Source organism: Misgurnus anguillicaudatus, chromosome 16 (assembly GCF_027580225.2).
Source record: "Misgurnus anguillicaudatus chromosome 16, ASM2758022v2, whole genome shotgun sequence".
In the NCBI taxonomy this organism is placed as follows: domain Eukaryota; kingdom Metazoa; phylum Chordata; class Actinopteri; order Cypriniformes; family Cobitidae; genus Misgurnus; species Misgurnus anguillicaudatus.
This window is the reverse complement of record NC_073352.2, coordinates 9,367,696-9,377,990: the sequence shown is the minus strand read 5'-3', so window position 1 is coordinate 9,377,990 and position 10,295 is coordinate 9,367,696.

Sequence of the window (10,295 nt, the reverse complement as noted above, 5' to 3'; positions counted from 1 at the left end):
CACACACACACACACACATCTCTGCTACAAATGAACATCTGAAGTTTGTTTCTAGTACTTACCATTCTTGGACAATTACACCAAACATGACAGATGTGCAAACGTTACAACTTACCCCATAGATGGGGTTAGTTGTAACACTTGCTTAAAATTAAGTTTGCCTGAAAATATTTCAATACTTTTTTGTCCATATACTTGAAGTGGATATTGTTTATATATCTGTCTATAATAGACAAGTATCCACACTTTTCATCCCTTATCTAACCATAGTTCAATTATAAATGGATACAAATGGCTAAATATTTGAGAAAAGACACACACAATTATGGGGGAAAAATTGTTTATATGTGACCCAGTCTGTAAAAACCACATTTTGAGATAATGAAAATCAAAGTCTGATTTTAGCCATTCATTTCATTATGAATGTATTATTCATTATTGTTTTAATATTTGACCTTATTCAATCAATATTAAAGATATGAACAAAATTACATTTTGACATGATTTTTGATAAGACAGGCATATTTGTTTTGTTGGCAGCCAGCAATCATTATTGTGTAGCATATTTAAAACAATTGCAAGAATTACACTAATGTTAGTGGTTTTCATATCGTAAGTGCTGAGGGGTTAGTTGTAACACAGCGTTAAAATTAACCCCGCTGGGTGAAAATATTTTCAAGCCCACCAAAAAAGTTGCTAAGAGCTGCAGACATATTTCAAAATGATGCTATGTTTTAGTCAACAAGACACTGATTGATATGACATAGCATTGGATTTGGTATCTTACACACACCCAACTTAGAAACCGAAAAAAAAAACATATGATGAAAAAAATTACTTACATGCTACAAAACACTCTTTCATCAATAACTTTCTGGGAAAACATTATACATTTCCAATAATTTGCGGGAGACCATATTTTGGCAGCATGAAAACAATACTGGAAAAACAAATCGCTCAACTTTGTGCAACAATGTAAACGGTCTGTGTTACAATTAACGCCACTTTAGTTTGTGCCCTTTGCACTTACTTATCAACTACCAATCTTTAGTGTACAAGTAGACTGTGTCTACTTTTTATCTTTTAACTCTTTATTGTGATGATCCCTCAACAAACATTCAACTGTCTATAAGTATCTTTGCAGGGGGAATGTCAACTTATTTCACTAACCCTAACCTCTTCCCTAACCCTAAACCTTACAGTCTACTAATATACTTATGAGAGTTGACATAAAGTTGTAATATAAGGAAGTTCGATGACATGTAATTATTTGTTGATAGTAGAATGTCTAACCTGGACTATCAAAATAAAATATAACTATCAAAAAAGGTACCATCGCAGTGACAACTCAGTGTCCCTGGCGTGCTAAAATCAAACATTTGCTGAAGCAGGTGTGCCAAATATGATAAATCTTCTGTGATGGTTACACAATTGCGAAACAAATCCTATTGCATGGCATTGTTTATCTTTCACAATCTGATTGCTTGCATTGTTTTGTTGACAGTCACACAACCAAATTCCCAGCAAAAGTCTAAGGAACGTCTTTATAGTCGGATCTAGGCGAACAAGCAGGAATATCCAACAGTTTGGAAAGCTGAGCGCAAGCAGAGTTCAACTGCAATGTTCAATAGAAGCAAGTGGAAATTCAAGAACACCGCATTAATAATCTGGTGAGCAGGCTAAGGGTGTTGGTAAGGTTAGAGGAAGAGAAAAACGTGTTGAGAAACCAAAACTCAGAAACAGGCTCCCATACTGATTAGGCTGGCACATACTGATGCCATCCATATGCAGGCTGTAAAATTAGCCTGTGCTAGCATAGTACGGCTGTCAAGCCATATGACAATTAATTAACACAGTAAAAAGACAAGCTCAATGTACAAGCTTGTTGAGTGGCTGTTCTCTTAAAAAGATTTGTCAGTCTAGTATCCTTCTAGATGTCATTGAAAGGATGAAGGATGAGGCTGGCCGAGCATCATTTTCTTGTTAGCTGGATGGACATGAGACATGAGGCCCTGTAGCAAAGGTGTCACAGTAAAAAGTATATATAGAAAGACTAGATCAAAATTATTATAAGTACAGTGTGAAGCTTACACTTTAGATAGATGTATGTGCAAATGCAATGTACAGGTTATGGATGCATCAATATATTGGCTCATCGATATTTCCAGAAAAAGCATCATAACTAATACTGTGTAAATATTTTGAATTAGGTCAAAATGACAACAGAAATGCAGTTTGTTCATGCTGCACTTCTAGGATTTCACAACATAATAATTTAAACAAAACTACTGATATAAGTAGATGTCATAGCATTCAAATATTGGACATTTTGTATTGGTGCATCCTTATATACATAAGAGACATAAAGGGAGGTGGTTAAAATGTCAGTGATAAACTGCCTTTGAGTGATCCACAAGGAGAGCCACTGCACAAACATCAAAAGCATCCCCATCCCTTTCAGCATAAAGTGCCACCAAACCTGCAACTGCCTCTGCTCTGTTGAAAGCCATGCAATCCCATCAGGACCCATGCTTTCACCCAGAAGCACATGTGATGTCAACCATCAGACTGTCTGAGTGCTTTCTCGACCACCCAAAGGACTGACAAAACACTGCAATGGATTTCCTTTTGGTTAAAGGTCAACTGCGAACACTGAAATAGGGGAGAAGCAAACTGCAATTGACCAGGGAAGTTTTGCAATTTGCTGAGGACAAAGTGGATTGCAAAGATCAAAATGTCTCCAGACATCATGACAGTGAATACATCAGGTAGGATTGGTGCTACAGACATAAATGATAATTCCAATCACGATCCTTGTCGAGGTTAGTTATGTTATTCCTTTTCTAAGATATCAGACAAATTATGTTTTGTCTGGTTTAGTATAAAATTACACCATAGGATAAAATATATCATAGGCTTACACTGAACAGGTGATCTGAGACATATCTAGAGACAACACAGAACGTAGTTGTGGACAGAGCCGGACAGTAACGAGGTACATTTACTTGAGTACAGTACTTAAGTACAATTTTGAGGGATCTGTACTTTACTTGAGTAGTGTATAATTTTTGGGGAGTACTCATGACTTTACTCAAGTACATTTGAGAGGCAAATATTGTACTCTTTACTCCACTACATTTCTTTCCATAACCATAGGTACCCGTTACTTCTTCTAAAAAATGAAAAAAAATCTTGGAAGCCCTCAATTTGTTGTTTTCCTTTTCTCAAACGTGATTGGATTGTGCAGGTGCCACTGATTGGGACTGCCTATCAGCAATCACCTTCAGCTTTCCACCAAAGTCACCATGGTCAGATTTTTAGATAAGAGACGAAACCATGGACGAAACAATGGATGAATGTGCCAACCCATGGCCCCACCTCGCCAGACTATTTCAATTTTCTGAACAAGTTAATGATAGTTTTTGCTTCAAGTGTTTGCTGTGTTTACCAAAAAAGAATTTCATCACCGCCTACAGATATTTGAGATGTGCGTCACTTCTTCCTCTGCTCTATTATTTGCTGTACACAGCTGTCAATCATCTCACGTGGTTCAACATGTACTGTGGCAGTAGTAATGCAATATTTAGAAAATGTACTCTTGATACTCAAGTACTTTTAAAAACAAGTACTTCAAAACTTTTACTTAAGAAGACATCTAACTGCAATACTTTTACTTGTACTTGAGTAAAATTTAACAAGGGGTATCTGTACTTTTACTCAAGTACTGAAGTTGTGTACTCTGTCCGCCTCTGGTTGTGGATCTTTTTGACCAAAAAGCAACCAATCAGAAAAGCAAAGCAACCCATTAACAACAGTCTAGCAATAATCAAAGTCCCTTTAGCGAAGTCATGCCACTACACTGAAAAAAAACAACTTGTAAAATTTACTTAAAAAAATCCTCGTAACAATTTGCACGAACTTTTTTTAAGTAAAATGTACTGCTTTTTTATAAGTAAAACTTACCTACTAAAATCAAATAAAATTTACTTAAAATTGCATGATAAAACATATGTTAAATAATTAATTAAATGTTACTTAATTATTTTATTTAGAAGTTAGATTTATTTTAATCGTCTAGGTAAAGTCTATTAGGTTTTTTTTTTAAATTGAAGCATTGCTGTCCTAATAATATTAAATAAATCGTATCTTCTGTTCGTTATTTTCTTTAACATATGTCTATGGACCCAATTATTTTTAGTGTTATAAATGGCATTATAACACAAAATTCATGACTGACAACAAGTCAGTAATTGAATAAACTTGATTCTGAACAGAAACGCACACAAACTGTGTTTCTGACATGCTTTATCAGCACTGTGGAGGGAATTACAATACAACGTTCTGAACAGGCTTCATGTAAAGAAACACTGATCACATAAACGGTGACTTCACAAAATTATTATTTACAACAAAACAACATCAATATATAAGAGCTTAAACTAGGGCGGGGTGGTATGACGGTATATTCCGTTACCGCGGAATAAAATGTCAGACGTAACAGATTTTTCTATTCAGTCTATTCCGCGGAATGCAAATAAGTGGCCGTGGCTAACGCTGCCCTCACGCTTGTTAGACGGAGAAACAAGTAAAATAATTCACTCATAAAAAATAAACGAGTTATTTCTGTAATTTTTTGCAGCGAGACTCTCGCTCGCTCTCTCTCTCTTTCTCTCTCTCTCACTCTTGCTCTCTCTCCCTCTCTCTGTCTGTGCTCGTGACGTGCAGCAGCCGGCCGGTCTCTCGAGTGCAGAGGTCTCTAGGCACACGCAAGGAGCTGTGACGCCTAATAAAAGGTTATTTTCAAACATAATGCTAATAGTTGTAATGTTTTAACTTTAAGCAAGCTAAGACAAAACTCGCGTTTATATCAGTGACACGTGCGCTGCTGGAGCGATGTAGTTTGACGCGCCATTTGCTTATACAAACATATTTGATCGGAAAGACGAGAAAGAGACGCAAATGTTAAGGTCTAATAGTAAGTAAAGGGCGTCAAGACCTTAAAACAGACTTCATGATCATCACATCATAGCACCTGTCATATTTATAATATCTAAAGCTTCGTCTCTCATATAAGCTAGGTATTCATCCTGTCTGTAGGTTTTTGCATATATTTATACCTGTTCATTTTACATATTGCCTATTTTTAATGTAATGTATGCATCTAGTAAAGTTTTTGATTAAAATTTACTTAATTATTTTAGGACTATGTGCAGTGACTATAAAACAGTTAAATAATACAAGAAAATATCTAATAAGACTTACTATTCCCACACCGTTCATTTTTTTATATGAATTAATTCTGTATTTATCATCATTTTACTTAGAAAAATCTAGTTCTCAATAAATGTTAATATTATTATGTAGAAATTATGAGAGTTAATCTAATAAATATTACTACACTAAAAAGTTCGTTTTTTCAGTGTAGGCGGCCATGTTTGCAATGTCTCTGGGCAGTAGAGATGCGCGGATGGGCTATTATTTCATCCGCAACCGCATCACAAAACTCATCATCCGTCCGCCATCCATCCGCACCAACGTTCACTGATGACAGCCGCTGCTGATGACAGCCGCGAGACTAGAAAGCTCTAGAATATCAGCAGTGAACTCAGTCTCCGATCGGCGCACATGGGACAAAAATAAATAAATAAAATAACCTAAATTAAAACTTTTTCCTGTCACTGTTTTAGTATTATAAGTTATGTTTTGTGTTAATATTATTCGGTTTATGTTGCGTATATTTCTAAGGTTGATTATTTAATATACTGTTCAATAGTTTAATCTACATCAATGTGTCATATTTTCTAAAATAAATTAATATTTTTCTGATTACATATTTATTTTAATAAGTCAGAAATTTCTCCGCTGTTTATTGCTGACAGGCGCGGTGGGCGCTACTGGGGGCGCGTGCAACAGGTGACGCAAATTATGGGTCCTCAGAAGACTAGACCGTCTCATTTCAGTTCTTTTCGCAAACTTCTGAGCCACCTTGAAAGACAGAGTGCTCACCTTTTAAGATTGCATGCTTAGAAGGACACAGCTAATAACAAGCAGTCGATCCGCCACCCGCCCGAATTTAATTGAAATATTATTTTTCGTCACGTCATCCGCCCGTTCGAGTCCGCGGCTGTAACCGCCAACCGCGCATCTCTACTGGGCAGATATTTCAGTCATGCAAGACTACTTGAATAGCAAAAGACAGTAACTCTAAGGCAAGATATTAAAACAAGATATTATCAACCAACAATTAAACCAGACATCAACTGTAGCACAACTTTTGTTTCTTAAACTAAAAAATCATGGCATAGCCCATTAAACTGTTTTTAGATTATTCTATGCTTAGATGACAGGAACACCATTATCTAAATGCAAAAATCAACTTTTGATAAATAAAAACATACATGAAAACATAAACTGGCTATTTAAATAAATATACCTATACTTAAGTAAATTAAACTTAACAGTACTGTAGTACAGTAGCCTTCATTTAAAATATAAAGTACAACATGACTTTATGTTGTGTTCACAGTACACCATATATTCATACACTGTAAAAAATCCAATTAATGAAATGTTGGATGGGCAAAAATATATAAGTTAAATCAATTTTTTTGTTTGAGCTAGTTGAGAAGACATATTATTTTAAGTCTAGATAAATCTGTGTTTAAAACATTAAATTAATGGTTATTTTCAAATTCAGTCAACATTCAGAATGGCTAGTGTTGACTAAACTAATTAAGACAAATCAGGTAAATTTGTGGACTTATGACAGCTATGCTTCCTGACAACAAAATGCTCATACTATTACTGTTATTTGGTCACAAAATGTAATTGTAAGAGTTGTTCAGGCGTGAATGTATGTACTTTAAGTTTAAATATGCGGTCGGTTAATAAAGATAGCGTCTATTTAAAAATCTGCTCAGACACTTTCGGACGGAGATGAGCTCCATATGAGCTCCAGAAAATCACAGACACTTAAGCACTCAAACCCCGCCCAGCGCAGCCTCGCCTCGGCAAGCCCATCAGAAATCAACTGCTGGCTCTGATATCTCTGTGGCGTTTAAACATGTGATTTAATTCATTTTAATTTCTTATATTTAATAATAAAAGGTTTACCGGTATGTTTTAAATCATAATTTAGGATTGCACTTAATTGATATCGCTGTTGAGTGATGTTTCATATCTTTTACATTTGTTATAACCGGACTGCATGCGAACTTTAACTTCAGAGCTGAAGGAGCGGGTGGAGAAATTGTCCCAATATCATAACAATCTTAAATAAAACTTCTAAATATACTCGTGTGTGTACCCGTGTGCGCGCGCGCGTGTGTGTATGTACAGTATGTGCGTGAGTTTTTAATTTAAAATGTCTTAACTTAACTCGGAAGGATCTGAATCACAGGTCATTTCATCTGAGATCATTCCGCATGTAACAGCCGGAATCACTCACTGTTTCCCACAACGACACACAAGTCATCAGCTGTTTCCTCAAGTTCACGTCAGGTAAGTGTTTGTAAATAAATGCTAATTTTAGACTATATTAATTGGCAAAGACGCAAATACTCGACGTTTTTGTAAAGATATAAGTTATATAAAGGTGTGTTATGTTATGTGTCCGAGTTAAAGGGAAATTCCGCCCTAAAACGGAATTTAGGGTGTTTTTTCGTTGTTAACGAGTCAAACTCTCATTTAAAAGCATATTTATGACTGAAGAGCAACATTTAAGATATTTAAGATGTTCGTTTTCTGGTAAACTGGCCTTTGAATGGGAGTGAATGGGGCACGTCGCATGAGCGCACAAAGTCTCTGTTTTTGCAACACTAGGAAGGCTCGACACGGCGTGGTGCTTTGCTCGAGGTGTCACGTGGGTCTCTGCACATGAGCGCGAGCGTTGGGAGCATTGTTTGTGTACACAGATTTTAGTAAAAGCGAAAAGTTTGGAACAACTTACCGTGCTGTTAAACTGCGTCCCGCCGCCATATTGCCAGTCATGAGCAATCGATTTCAGAATGCGATTGAATGGACTCCATAGGACGCTACTTTTTCAACTACAGGGTCAATATTGTTTTTCACTTGAGACAAAACAACAAATTATCCGTGCATTTATATGGAACTATGCTTTAGGAGCTATCCATCTTTACTCTCCTTCCTCCTTATGTCGCATTCTGAGATCGATTGCTCATGACTGGCAATATGGCGGCGGGACGCAGTTTAACAGCACGGTAAGTTGTTCCAAACTTTTCGCTTTTACTAAAATCTGTGTACACAAACAATGTTCTCAATGCTCGCGTTCATGTGTAGAGACCCACGTGATACTTCGAGTAAAGTATCACGTTGTGTCGAGCCTTCTTAGTGTTGTAAAAATAGAGATTTTGTGCGCTCATGCGACGTGCCCCATTCACTCCCATTCAAAGGCCAGTTTACCAGAAAACGAACATCTTAAATATCTTAAATGTTGCTCTTCAGTCATAAATATGCTTTTAAATGAAAGTTTGACTCGTTAACAACGAAAAAACACCCTAAATTCCGTTTTAGGGCGGAATTTCCCTTTAAAGTGGAGCTATTTTAGTTAAGATTACCGGACAGGGTTTAGGACTCCGTCTTAATTATAATTGGGACATTTTTACAAACAAACCTTATAAAATACAATACTGGCGTGCATTTTGAGACAAAACAATAGCACTCATATGTTAAGAGATGTCAGTATTTTAGTCAGTGATAAGTCCTGTCCGAGAAAACCGCCCAATAGTGTTTAATTCAATTATGTGTGATGTCTGAGGGAAATTTGGCAATTTTAGGGTATAAAGTCTTTCACAGTCAAGCTTTATTATATTAAACATGTATTTATGTATGTATTATATTCCTCTGTTTATCAAACCAGAGTGGAGATGATGTGAGAGGCACACCAGAGGGATACATGGCAAAATAAGTTCTTCTAAATGACCCTGCAGATGTTCTGACTGAGTTTGGAGTGCTTTTTGGACTGTTTTATGCCCTCTATTTAGAGAAGACTTAATTCTGTATGTTCAGTCTCTATGATAAGTGAATAAAGCTTTTGTTTTTATGTGACTGAAGTCAATTATTTGTTATCAACACCAGCATAAATTATTTGATAAATCATTTTAAAAAGTTTATTAAAAATTCCCAAATAATAAATATTAATTGAAGTAACACATACAACATTGAGTAGATACTTAAATTTTAATTGACAGAGTCTTTGCTATAAGTTTTTAAAGATTCAACTGATTAAAACATTTTAGTTGAATGAACTATAAAGCTAGTTAAGCAAACATACTTTTTTATATTTGAGTCAAGTTTGGGCCAACTAAAAAACATCAATCCAGGTAACACTTTGGAGTCAGAAATTGAGTGAACGTAAAATTTCTGTGGAACTAGTTACTAAAAAATTATTCATTGAGCCAACAATTTATTTTTTACAGTGTATCTCATTCATTGGTCTAGATAACTCACTGGACTTAACTTTAGGAAATGCAAAATCTTTGTGTAAATTAAATTTTTTTCAACTTGCGGGAATAAGATGTATTAGGCGAAAGCGCACGTTTGTGTCATTTGCATCACTTCACGCGAATCCGCGTCGATAGAGGGTATGCATTGACGTCACTTTTCCACGTGACCATGCCGGAACTCGTCTGATGAGTGGCAAAATGGCATGAAAATGGCTGGTTTTCATAGCGGCTGCTGCGAAAACACCAGTAAAACTGACTTTACTGGTTGGCCTTAACAGTGACCCTAACAACTTGCCAAACAACCAGTAATCTGTGGACATTGGCATATGGCCAGACATTGCTTTTCCTGACATATATGTTTGTCTTGCATAACACTATTAATTATTGTTATTGTTATTACCGTAAAACTTCAAATAATAGCCCGGGCTTTTATTTTCCCAAACCTATCATCACACCAGGCGTCTAAAAGAGACAGGCGTCTATAAGAGACAGGCTTTTAATTTAATTGTTCCAGCATGACAGCAGGAGGTTACCACATATTACGTTTTATTTTTAATTTGAATGTGTTTAACAAATTAGTTCGTGTAATAACAACAGTCTTAAATTATTGGCAGTATAAATAAAGCAAACAATGATATGTTTTTTATTGGTTGTTGCGTGAAATCTTACCCAGATACAACAGTGCTATTTTCTGATTGGCTATTGTGTAGCCTCTTTCTTTTTTTTGTATTGGCTCGCTCGACTAGAACTCTAGGGAAGACTGGCTTGATAGAGAGAGAGAGCAGTGCGGCCAGATACATTTTAGGCGCTGCAGCATATTAAATATGATAA